The sequence below is a fragment of the Euphorbia lathyris genome, chromosome 3 (assembly GCF_963576675.1).
Source record: "Euphorbia lathyris chromosome 3, ddEupLath1.1, whole genome shotgun sequence".
Lineage (NCBI taxonomy): Eukaryota > Viridiplantae > Streptophyta > Magnoliopsida > Malpighiales > Euphorbiaceae > Euphorbia > Euphorbia lathyris.
The window spans coordinates 53,065,783-53,080,123 of NC_088912.1; positions in this window are offsets into that span (position 1 = coordinate 53,065,783).

Below are 14,341 nucleotides of genomic sequence, written 5' to 3' on the forward strand. Positions count from 1 at the left end.
TCCCCGTGTCTTTATCTCCTCTAACAAATACCCCCTAAGAGAAAAAATCACTCAACTAAGAAAAAAGCATTTACATAAAACACTCTCTAAAAAAAACTAGCAATACAATAAAAAGATTAGTATTAGGATAAAAATAACGAGCTAATTACTAGTAGAATATCAATACTTTTTTTTTCTCTGCTGTTGAGAGCAGCCACTCCTCTTGAGAATTTCTTTGCCTTGTGCGGTTACGGTTTCTAGCATTTCCAGTTATCTCTTTCTCACAGTTTCTCTCCTCCATCTGTCCGTCGGGATCCCTGTGCTTTTGGCCGGTTATCCCCCTTCGCACTCTTGATCGTGTTTTGTCCATCTCATCCATATCACAGCCACATCGTGTAGTCTTCGGTTACTCGGTATGGAAGAACAGTTACAGCAACTTACAATAGTGGATGATGGCTTTGAGTTTGAGGCGGGACCAATTGGGAATGAGGCAATTGAATATAAATGGTGTCTGGTGGGTTCGTTGGTGACTGATCGCAACTTCAATTTTGAGATTTTTAAGCATCGAATGGATAGCATCTGGAGACCAGGTAAGGGTCTGACGATTTATGAGCTTGGGGAAAAATTAATCATGTTTCGTTTTCATCATCCTTATGATCTTAAGTGGGTTATCGACAATTGTCCTTGGACCTTCGACAACTAGGGCTGTAAACGAGTCGAGCGGCTCATGAGCAGCTCGACGCTCGGCTCGGCTCGATTTCTAAACGAGCCGCTCGTGAACACGATTTTTAGGCTCGATTCGTAAACGAGACGAGCTTGAGCAGGCCAAAGCTCGGCTCGAAAGCTCGTGAACAAGCTCGGTATAATGTTAATGAACAAGCTCGATAAAAGCTCGTGAACAAACTCGATAAAAACTCATTTAAATAATATTATATCAAATTAAAAATGAGAAGGTAGAAATATAGCCAAATTCATACAATACATAGAAATTATAACTGAAGCCCATTCGCTTTTTCCCATATAACTTAAAAGCCCATTTAAAAATGCTTTTTATTTTGATTTCAACTTAAGCCCATATACCATACTAATGACTAAGTCTTGCTAACTATCTAGGGTTTTTTCACTCTTGAACAAAGACTTCTTTGCTCTCACTTCTCTTCTTCCGCCGCCCAACCTCTTAAGCTTTCTCTCTGTCGCACAAGAACATTCGACGACGACCATCTGTTTGCTTGAGTTCCGCCAGTCAAAGCTTCCATGACCTCTGCATATTACGAATCAGTGTTAACAGGTGATCATCTACTCATCAATCAACAATTGCTATGAGTGATTTGAATCCTCAACCTCTGCATGTGTTTTTTTTCTTCTTTGAAGGATGAGTGATTTGTATGTTTTCATGATTTTGTTTAGTGATTTGGATATTCTCAAGCTCTGATTCATTTTATTCATTCTATTTCCATGATTTTGTTCGGTGATTTGTCTATTTTCATGATTTTGATGGGTGATATTAGGAACTAATAATAGAAACTGCTAAAAGAATTTTAAAACGAGCCATTCACGAGCCTTAAACGAGCTCGGTTCATGAGCCTTAAATGAGCTCTGCTCATGAACCTTAAATGAGCTCTGCTCATGAGCAGCTCGTTTGCTCACGAGCTGCTAAACAATCCGAGCTCGAATAGATATCTGAGCTCGATAGAATTCTGTCGAGCCGAGTTCGAGCAGGCCAAAGCTCAGCTCGGCTCGGCTCGGCTCGTTTACAGCCCTATCGATAACCATCTGTCAATTCTGTATTCGCTGAAAGAAGGAGAAGACCATGTTATTGCTCCATTGACTCATGTTAATTTCTGGGTTCAAGTTCATGGACTCACACATAATTTGTTTACTGAGACGGTGGCTAGAGCACTTGGAAACTTTATCAGTTCCTTTTTTGTTATGGATCCTAAGAACACGTGGACGAATGAGCAGAGCTACCTTCGACTGAGAGTTTGTTTGGATATTCGGCAGTCATTGCAAAAAGGGGAGAATGTAAGGAGGTGTGGAGGTGAGTGGCTGCACTGTATTTTCAAATACGAAAAACTACCCACCTTCTACTTCATTTGTGGTTTAATTGGGCATTTGGACCGTCATTGTGATATCCATTTCTGCAGTAAGGAAGAAGAGCTTGTTCGAGCCTGAGATGTCTCCATTAAGGCTCCCTTGCAACGTTGACACTTATTAGGAGGGGAGAGATGGATGAAAGAGAAGGCTAACAGTGGGGCAGATAGTGTCAATGTATCATTCAGGGAGGCAAGAGGCAGTACCTCAGGTCATTTGAAACACCCTGAACCTAGACAGAATCTCCGTCACCTTTCGCGGAATTTTGAAGTCAGTATTTTTTATCAAGGAATAACAGAGGATTCTTCAATCAGCAGCAAGCAGTCGGAGGTGGGGCTGGAAGTGGGAGAAGAAAGGAAAAGGAGAAGGGAGCGGAGAGCCTGGCGAGCCCTTAGTCAATTAGAACTATTTTGGAAGTAGTCATTCAAACGATGGAAGTGGATCCTCTTCCTCAAGTTCTGAAAGGCAAAAATGTTAGTAAGGATGTCGAATAGGAGCAGGTTAATCCTAATATTTAGGCAAAGACTAAGCAGGAATCCATTAAGGCGGACCAATCGGTCTGCCCAAAGAAATGAAAGTATTCACCAGGAACTGTCGGGGTCTAGGCAACACCAGGACAATTCTCATTTTGTATAAGCTCATTCGAGTTCATAGGCCTGACTTATATCTTTGTATGAAACATTAGTCTGTCTGTCTCGTATTAAGACTATTCGGCTCAAGATTGGATATGAAGGTTGTTTTGCAGTTGATCGAAGTGCGATGAGTGGAGGGATTTGTGCTTTTTGGAATAAGGATATTTTGTGTTCCTTAATTTCTTTCTCAGCAAATCACATTGATTTGACAGTGAAAGATAGTAGGGAAGGTGATTGGCGCCTCACTGGTTTTTATGGTTGTCTAGAGAGAGCTAGATGAAGGACTTCTTGGGGTTTTCTTAGGAACCTTGTTGCCGACTCTCCCCTACCATGGGCTATATTAGGGGATTTGAATGATTTACTTGTTCATAGTGACAAGAAAGGTCTTATTGATCACCCGGAGTGGTGTTTCAGGGGGTTTCGTGATACTTTAGCTAATTGTGGACTCATCGACATTCCCCTGTAGAGCTACCCGTACACTTGGATCCGGCACTAGGGGAAGCCAAATGAGGTACATAAGAAGCTTGATCAGAGTCTTTGTACCGCTATGTGGCAACTGCGATTCCCTGATAATTTTTGTAAAAATGTTATTGAACCTACGTCTGATCATTCTCCCATAATTCTTCATACTTCACATAATACCACATTACCTAATCACCGACAGTTCCATTTTGAACAGCACTGGATTTGAGATGAGGAGCTTCAAGGGGTGGTTACTGAAGCTTGGGGTTCGACAGGGCATATTGTTTTGGACTCACGTGGCAGCAGCACTAACTAGATGGGGCAGATAGCGCGGGATGAATTTCAGGAAGAAAATTGGTGAGCCACGACTTGTGCAATTACGCAGTACATGGGGTCAAACAGATGTAGATAACTATGAAGCGACTCGGTCGGCAATTGTATGACTTATGGTTCAGGAGGAGGATCATCAGAAACAAAGGGCGAAAGTATTATGGCTTCAGGAGGGTGATTTGGATACCCGGTTTTATCACTCTTTCACAAATGGCAGACAGAAGCAAAATCATCTAACACAACTCAAAAATGCTGACGGAGATTGGGTGGATGACACATTTGGGATGGGTCGGATTGTTGTAATGTACTTTAAGCCAATTTTCTTTGACAGTACTTGTGACTGGTGGGAGGTAGTGGATTTGATTCAACCTCAGGTCTCAGATTGGGATAATGAGCAGTTGTTGAGACCTCCTAGAAAATGCGAATTCAAGAGGGCCTTGTTTGACATGCATCCAAACAAAGCTCCAGGCCCTGATGGGTTTAATCCTGGGTTTTATCAACACTTCTGGGACCTTATTGGAGATTATATTTTCACCTTTGAGTTGAAATGGTTTGAGCAAGGTACGTTCCCCTCTGATCTAAACAATACCACTCTCATTCCTAAATGTGAAAACCCTACTACTATGACTGAGCTCCACCCAATTGCATTTAGTAATGTTCTGTTCATAATTTTCTCCAAAGTCTTATCTAATAGATTGAAAGTGCTTAAATATAATTTTGGGAAATTAATTTAATGGTTGTATACGGCTAGTAGTAATAAGAACCTAATGGGTCACATATAAGACTTGGAACCAAAAAGATGAATGGATATTAATTAATTGATGGAAGCCCAACTAAGTCCACTAAAACCCAAATATAAGAGGAGGGGGGGGGGGGCGAAAATCCATGTGTTAGACACATGTGGGATTAATTTAATTTTGACAATTTTAATTAGATTATAATTGTGGATTAAATTAATTGTAGGATAATTTAATTAGAAGGTTTATTGTGATCATATTAATTCTAATTATTATCCTATTAAATAAGTTAATATTATCTTATAATTAATATTTGGATATAATTATAGATAATAATAAATAAGAGTTTTATTCTGGATACAACTCTTAATTAATAACCTAATTCTATCTAACTAGGGTTTAGATACAAGAGGTTATAAATACTCCTCCCCCTTGCATATTTCGACCAAGCCAACACCATCCCGAGGAGAGAGAAATTCGACCCCTACCGTAGAGGATCGATTTTCCACCGCTTGCTTCCATTCAATTGATTTTATCTCTTTCTCTTTATCCTTGATCTTGTGTTGATTTATTAGAGGCAATATATTTTGGTTGCTATTCATCGGTTGAGATTCTAACTTGTTTGATCTTGTCTTTTGGTTTGTGCTCGTGAACTCGGAACTAGAGTTGAGGGCACTACGCTAGCAACAGTAGATAGTTCTTCTAAAAGATATTTCCTTCTATCCCTCTTTGTATGAAATAAAGATTAACGGAACTTGGTTTAAGGAAATAGGTTAAAAAATTTATATTTCCGCTGCCAAACGTTTGCCTATTTTCCTTCAAATTGATGGTGAAATTGGGGGTTGTTGAAAGATGGGTCAGTTTGATTATGCAAAGTGTGTCCTCTGGTCAATATATGATTAAAGTTAATGATCAACTGGTGGGCCCCATGTATCCTAAAAGGGGGTTGAGGCAAGGCGATCTCCTATCCCCATATTTATTTCTGCTTTGTGTTGAAGGATTGACCTCACTGATGTCTGAGGTGGAGAAAAAGGGGTTGCGGTATGGTTGTCGAGTTACCAGATATGCTCCGACGGTCTCACACTCGGAATCCCATTTGCCGAAATCCTCCGAAAGTAGGGTAATCAGGTTCCATAGTCGCTCACAAGTTGCCAACTTCATAAGGTAGCATAATAACCTGTACTCCAACACTTATAATCCAGGGTGGATGAATCATCCTAACTTTTCTTGGAGCAACACTCAGAATCCGGCACTTACCAGGCCACCCGAGTTCCAACCGCCAAACATACTTAGTAGCCCCCACACCATCCATCTTAGAGGCAGCAACATCAAAGAGAGAAGGTGAAAATGGAAGTCAAACTTCTCAAGCTAGTATCTAGCATGGAGGGGCGTTAATCCAATACAAAGAACTTCTGTAAACGTTTGGAGACTCAGTTGAGTCAACTCACCAAACTACTAGCAGAGCGTCCACTAGGTAATATTTCAACTAATACAGAGCATAGCTCGAAAGAGCAAGTCAATGCCATCACCCTATAAAGTGGCAAATAGGTAAGCGAATCTGTTGAAGCTGCTCGTTGAGCTAATGAAGCAGCTCACCAAGCTGCTCATACAGATTCAATAAACTCTGCTCCTGAGGCTCAGGTAAGTGGTTATATCCCACCTACATCCAACATATCTTCTGATCCTCCTAAGACTCACTTGTTTTCCATCATAATGTGCAACATACACCGGTTAAAATACTATTTCCTCAAAAGGTTGCACAAACAAAAGATCGACAAACCATATCTTAAGTTCTTAGATATCTTCAAGAAACTTCAGATTGAATTACCGTTTGCTGAGGCATTGGAAAACATGCCCATAGATGCTAAATTTTTGAAGGACATCTTATCTAAGAAGTGAAAACTAGAGGATCATGAAACAGTTAAATTAACCGAATGGGGATTCACCATCCTATTGAAAAAGCTACCGACTAAATAGAAAGATTCGGGTAGCTTTAGCATTCCATGCACAATAGGGAGTACCTAATTTGATAAAGCCCCATGTGATTTAAGGAAAAGTATTAATCTAATATCACTTTCTGTTTTTAGGAAATTGGGCCTGAGGGAGCCGAAACCGACCTCCATCTCACTCTAGCTAGCTGATCATTCGATCAAATATCCAAGTGGAGTAGTTGAAGACTTGCTGGTTATGGTGGATATATTCATATTCCCCGCCGATTTTGTGGTATTAGATATAGAGGAAGATAAAAAAGTACCTATCATCCTTAGTAGGCCTTTTCTTACAATCGAATGCGCTCTTATCAACGTCCAAAAAGGTAAACTCATTCTGAGAATGCAAGAAGAGGAAATTACTTTCAATGTCTTCAAGTCTCTGAAGCATCTTATGATGTCGATGAAGGAAAATAGGCAAACACAGGCACATTGAAAATATAATTTTTTTATCTATTTCCCTTAACCCAAGATCTGTTAAACGTTATTTCATATAAAGAGGGATAGAATGAAATACCTTTATTGACGATCTATTACAGTTGCAAACAAAGTGCCCACAACTCTTAATCCCAAGTTTCACGAGCACAAATAAAAACAAACAAGTAAATGATTAGAATACAACCGATGAATAGCAATAAAAAAGTTTGTCTCTAATAAATCAACACAAGATCAAGGATAGAGAAAACGAAGATAGGAATTAATCGAATCAAGACGGTATGAACTTTTCTTCCTCTTTTCTTCTGTTGGCCGAATCCTACACTAGCTAATTAGTGTGTTGGCCGAAATTCTCAAGTGGGGGTATATTTATAGCCTCTTAATTCCAATCCCTAGTTAGATTGAATTAAAACACTTAATTAGAGTCCTATTCCAAATAGCACTCTTATTTAGATAATATTAATATTATCTATAATTATATCTAAATATAAATAACATTTATATTATTTATTTGTGATAAAATAATAATTAGGGATATAATTAAATTAAATCACCTAACTAATTTAACCATAATTATAATTATCTAAATTAATTAATTAATCAAATTTGATATACAGTACATTATATATATATATTAGATAGGATAATATTTCCTCAATTAGGGATGTAATCAAATTAAATCTCCTAACTTATTTATCCTACAATTAATTTAACCATAATTATAATCCGATTATAATTATCTAAATAAATTAACTAAATTTCGGCCCCCTTTATTTATCCATTTTTATCACTCCATTCAATAATTACTATCTTGCCCTCTTTTGGTTCCAAGTCTTATGTGTGACCCATTAGGTTCTTATTGCTACTAGTCGTATACATTTATTGAATTAATTTCCAAAATTACATTCAACCTATTGTATATCGGAATGAGTGTGCGGACTGTGAATAGCAAAATCATAAACATCCCCCCAAAGCCATAAGTGAAGGAAAATAGGCAAACGTTTGGCAGCGGAAATATAAAATTTTAACCTATTTCCTTGAACCAAGATCCGTTAATCGTTATTTCATACAAGGAAGGATAGCAAGAAATACCTTTTGACAAACTATCTACCGTTGCTAGCGAAGTGCCCTCAACTCTAGATCCGAGTTCACGAGCACAAAACAAAACACAAATTAAACGATATTAGAACTCAACCAAATAATAGCAATCAAGATAGATTACCTCTAATTAATCAACACAAGATCAAGGAATAAAAGAAAGAGATGAAAATCAATTGATCGGAAGCAAGCGGTGACAATCGATCCACTACGGTAGGGGGCTCGAAATTTCACTCTCCGGGATAGCTTAGGTTCGCCGAAATTCTTAATGACAGTGGGTATAAATAGCCTCTTGTATCTAAACCCTAGTTAGACAGAATTAAGTTATTTAGTAAGAGTTATATTCGGAATAATACTCTTATTATTATTATCTATAACTATATCTAAATATAAAGATAATAATAACTTATTTGATAGGATAATAATTAGAAGCAATTTAATCTCAATAAACCTCCTAACTTAATTATCCTATAATTAATTTAATTCACAATTATAATCTAATTACAATTTGTTAAAATTAAATTAATTTCTTATGTGTCACAACACATAAAAAATTGCCCCCCTCCTTAAATGGGCTTTAGTGGACTTAGTTGGGCTTCCATCAATTAATTAACATTCATTTCTCTTTTGGGTTCCAAGTTTTATGTGTGACCCATTAGGTTCTTATTGCTTCTAGCCGCATACAACCATTAAATTAATTTTTCAAAATTACATTCAATCTTTGTATAATGGAATAAGTGCGCGAACTGTGATTGGCAAATCCGAAACATTCCCCTAGAGCTATAAGAAGACAGGTTGATTCCGTCGTTGACCTTTTCGTATTAGTTACAGTTATAATACGATCCTTTACCAGCTACATCCTTGAACAGAATCTTATGACTATGGATTATGTCAAGTCACATATAGTGAGACGTTTGTTTTACTTGTACAGGCCGAGTTAACTCCGAATAGATAGGTTAAGTGAAATCTCCATTTCAAGTCTTAAGCTATCACCTTGCAAGGATTTAGAGTCAAGTCTTCCACAAGAGATCCTTGGACGCATCTCCTATTTATCAGGAGTGACAAATGCTCAATCCAATGTTAACTACCCCGCAATTACTTCATGTGATACCCAACGTCTGCCGAACATACCCCAGAGTCATCCCTGTTATGGATCGTGTTAGAACAGGATCAAAGCATCACGTTCCATAATCCAGAATCACTAATTAACATTCCTTTGAGTCTGAGGATTACTTATACCTATTAATACCAATGAGATGAACAAGTGATAAGGATAAATCTATCCACCCTATTATCTCAAGTCGGGTCCCCAATCCTAATGAACTCTTTCACTGGATCCATGTAATTGTCCAGATATGTAGATCAGCTCTCTTTCTCGACAGAAAACATTGTTACATGCAAGTCTCAACAGTGTTATGTCAATCCCTATTCAAAACATATCACTTGACTTGGGGTGGTTTTAAGTTTATTAGTTTATTATAATGTTTTGTCTCACTTCATGCTTGTATGAACACTTTATAATCACTTTAAATAAACTTAGGGATTTCCTTTTATTTAGACTTATTTAGTTCTTTAAAAGTAGTTGCCTTTATACAGTTATGAAACCATATCTTATTAAAACAAATGACATACAGAATAATTCATTTACAGTAGGTTTATATCCTAGAACAATTGTTTATAGGACACTAAACCCCAACAATATGAAGATAGGTTGCTTCTGTCGTTGACCTTTCCGTATTAGGTCAAGTATAATTCGATCCTTCACCAGCTATATCCTTGAACGAATCTCGTGACTATGGATAGTGGCAAGTCACATATAGCGAGACGCTCATTTTACTTGTTCAGGTAAAGTTGACTCCGAACAGATAGATTAAGTGAAATCTCCATTTCGACTCTTAATATATCACATTGTAAGGATTTAAAGTTAAGTCTCCACAAGCAATCATGGATATATCTCCCATTTATCAGGAGTGATGAATGCTCAATCTAATATTAACTATTCCGCAATTACTTTGTGTGATACCCAACGCTTGCCTGCACACACCCCAAGATCCTTCCTGTTATGGATTGTGTTTGAACAGAGTCAAAGCATCACACTCCATAATCCAGAATCACTAATTAATATTTCTTTGAGTATGAGGATTACTTATACCTACTAATACCAATGTGATAAACAAGTGACATAAGATAAATCTATCCATCCTGTTATCTCAAGTCGGGTTCCTAATTCTAATGAACTCCTTCACCGGATCCATGTAACTATCTAGATATCTCCATATCTAAAGCTTGTGAGATCAGCTCTCTGTTCATAACAAAAGACACTATTACATGCAAGTCTCAACAGTATTATGTTAATCTCATAAACACATTACTTGACTTAGGGTGGTTTTAAGTTTATTAGCTTATTACGAGGTTTGGTCTCCCTTCATGCTTGTATGAACACTTTATAATCAATTTAAATAAACTTCAGGATTTTCTTTTATTTGACTTAATTAGTTCTAAAAGATGAATGCCTTTATATAGTTAAACATACTATATCTTATTAAAACAAATGATATAAAAGAACAATTCATTTATAAATAGTTTATATCCTACAACAATTGTCTATAGGACATAAAACCCCAACAGTCCAAGCCTACAACTTCCTGGATCTTTCGAACGTCATCACAAAGGATTCATTTTAAGAAGGTGCGCTAGAGGAGCTGATATCAGACCCTGCTCATTGATAAGACGAAGTAACTCGATGAGTTATTCCTGAAGAGGAACACCTCATTGCCGCACAACAAGAAGGGTTGCTCATAAGCCAACTAAAGCCCACTAAGACAACGGACTAGGTTCGACAACTAGAAAAGGACAATCAGACTAAACAGAAATCATCCCATGAGGAGCCTCTTATTCTAGAACTTAAACCTCTACTTTCGCATTTTAAATATGTTTATTTGTCTCCCCCTCATCTTTACCCGTTATAATTTCTACTCATTTGACAAGTAAAATGGAAGAGGAGCTTATGGCGGTGCTCAAGAAGCACAGAAAAGCAATAGGGTGGCAGATGTCTAACATAAAGGGGATAAGCCCAAAAATATGCATCAACAAAATCTTCATGGAGGAGCAGGTAAGACTGTCGATTTAGCCCCAAAGACGACTCAACCCGAAATTAAATAAGGTCGTTAAGAGTGAGTTCATCAAACTCTTAGATGCCGATATCATTTACCCTATCTCATATAGTCCTTGGATAAGTATGGTCTAAGTAGTGCCAAAGAAGAAAGGATGATGGTAATGATGAAAGAAAAAGAGGAACTGATTTCTGTAAGAAAGGTCACCGGATGGTGCATGTGCGTAGACTACCGGAAGTTAAACGATGCCACTCAAAAATACCACTTCCATCTACCATTCGTTGATCAAATGCTTGAGATGATGGAATGTAATCTCTTTTTCTGTTGTTAAGATGGGTACTCCAGTTATTTGCAAATTATTGTTGATCCCTTGGAACAAGAGAAAACTACCTTTACATGTCATTATCACACATTTGCATATAGACGAATGCCTTTCAGATTGTGCAATGCATCGACCACCTTCCAAAGGTGTATGATGGCCATATTTTCTGATATGATTGAGGAGTTCATGGAGGTATTCATGGATGGCTTTTGTTTTTGGGTCATCATTTGACAGTTGCTTGCAAAAATCTGGAAAAAAGGCTCCAAAGATGTGAAGACACCAACCTAATCTTAAAATTGGGAGAAATGTCAATTTATGGTGCAGGAATGGATCGTGTTGGGGCACAAAATTTCATATAAGGGGATAGAGGTTGATCCGTCTAAAATATAAGTAATAGATAAGCTATCTCCCCCTAGTACTGTGAAGACAGTGCGGAGTTTTCTAGGGCATGCTGGTTTCTATAGACGCTTCATAAAAGACTTTTCTAAGATATCTAAACCACTTACCCAACTCCTCATGAAAGATGCACCTTTTGACTTCACTAAAGAGTGCATAAAAGCCTTCAACCTACCTAGAGATAAGTTAGTTAAGGCTCCAATTATTATTAGCCCGGATTGGGATCTCCCATTCGAGTTAATGTGTGATGTGCGTGATAGCTTAGTAGGAGCGTGTTTAGGCCAAAAAAGAGGTAATATTTGTCAATATATAATCTATGCTAGTAAGACTCTAAATTAGGCTCAACAAAATTACACAACTACAGAAAAAGAGCTTCTAGCAGTTGTTTTTGCGTTTGATAAGTTTCGCTCATATCTTGTACTTCCAAAGGTAATAGTTTATACTGACCATTCTACTTTGAAGTACTTGCTATCTAAACAGGATGCAAGGTCACGCTTAATCAAGTGGGTTCTTCTTCTACAAGAGTTCGACATAGAGATTCGAGATAAGAAAGGTGTAGAAAATCAAGTGGCTGATCACATTTCACGTCTCGAACTAAAGGAGGGAGAGGCACCTTTCGAGAGCGATATCCTTGAGACATTCTCGGATGAGCACCTTATATCTCTAACTAGTTCAAATATACCATGGTATGATGATTTTGCTAATTATCTTGCAGGTGGCATCTTCCTAACAGACATAACATATCAATAAAAATGAAAGTTTTTGCATGACATTAGGCAATACTTATAGGAAGAACCATATCTCTTCAAGAGGAAAAAGGAAGTTTTCCAATTCTAAAGATTCCAAGAAGAACAAGGGCATTAAGCCAAGTCAATAAAAATAAGAAGTCGAAAGGAAATTCCATCAATGTGGTAAAGAAGGGAATTGAAAGAGGAACTGTAAGAACTACTTAAACTCTCTCAATAAGAAGGGTCATGATGGTGCTTTTACATTCAACTAAGGGATAGCTAATTCAACTTACGTGTAGGAATGTCACCTAGGCTATATAAGTGGGAAACACATGTCTAAGCTGCATCAAGATGGGCTTGTAGACTCAGTTGATTTTGGCACATGTGAATCTTGTTTAAAGTAAATATGACAAAGACACCCTTTAGAAATAAAGGAGAATGTGTATCAAACACTCTAGGACTAATACATGATGTATGTGGTCCCGTGACAACATAAGCAAAAGAAAGGTTTATTTACTTCATTAGATTCATCAGATGATCATACCAGATATGGATTCATCTACTTGAGGAAGCGTAAGTCAAAAGCTTTTGAGAAAGTTCAAATGCTTCAAGAATAAAGTAATTAAAACAAACAAGGAATCATATTGCTTCAATAAGATCGTTGTGCAGAATATCCTTTGTATTTTTTGAATTATCTAAATGAACATGGCAGACACTCACAATGAACTCCAACGTATACACCACATCCTAGGGGTAAATTACATACGTGGTATACAACTTTTGTCCACTTTCACATCTTGGTGTGCAACTTTCAATTTTGCACAGAAAACTGTACAACCTTTTGGTGACCTCCCACTAAAGTGTACAGTCGGTAATTGTGACCGGTCAACGCGAAGTCAACATGCCACATTAGCATATTGACCACTCTAAAAGTCAAAAATTGTTCCATCTAATATGAAATTACTAAAATGACATTGTCTTCTTCCTTCTAACTCATCTTAGTATCTTTCCCTCTCTCTCTAACTCTCCACTCTCTCTCTATGTCTATTTATTAATTAATTAAAATATTATGGAATTAATAATTATCATTTAGATGGTCATGTGCAAATAAGTCAAATATTTATTTCTTGTTCCGCCACTTAGTTTGAGATATTTTTGCAGAGAGAAAAGCCATGGATTCTTCACCTGCTAGTAATATCTTGTCTTTCTTTAGCTGAGGATGAAGAACACACATTTTTTACTCTCTGATTTTCAGGTAATTAAGAGTTAAGACATTTTAACACAGCTAATTGGAAAATGAAATAGGGGAAGAAAATTTTATCTTCCACACGCACAGTATTCATCGGATGAAGCTTCTTGTTCTTGATGGTTTAAATTGGCGAATGAGATCCATAACTCCTTTCTCTTTTCTTCCTTTCTTTATTTAATTATTTGAACTCAAAGATCTGCCATTAACACGAGCTCCTCAAGATCTAGCTGCAGAGATCTGATTTTCCTTAAACGATACGAATCAATTTTTGAAAAAAAACAATGAGGTGAATGGTGGTGTTGCCAATAATGATGCTGGATTTTGGAATTCAAACAGAGATATACAGTGAATTTGGTGCTGCAATTATCATAAGATTGAAACAGACACGATGATTTTTCAATATCTAAGATCCAAAATTTCTAGGAAAAAAAGTAGAAACAAATCAAGTTTTAATATATTAATTTGCAAATCTAGCAGTGATGGTTTCTAGAAAATTGGAGTTACGGCCTTTGGGTTGCTCCATCCTAATTCAAAAAAGAAAGAAAGAAAGAGTTATAATCCTATTTCATACATGTGAATGTTTCATGACTTTAAATTTTGATTTGAAATATAAATTCATAAAAAGGTTGTTGCAGAAATGGAGAATACGAAGTGAATATGATTTTAATTTTAAAATCTATAAAATTTGAGACAAATCTAAGAGATAGATAGATGGTGTTTTGGTAATTTCATATTAGATGGTCAATTTTTAACTTTTTAGAGTGGTCAATATGTTGACGTG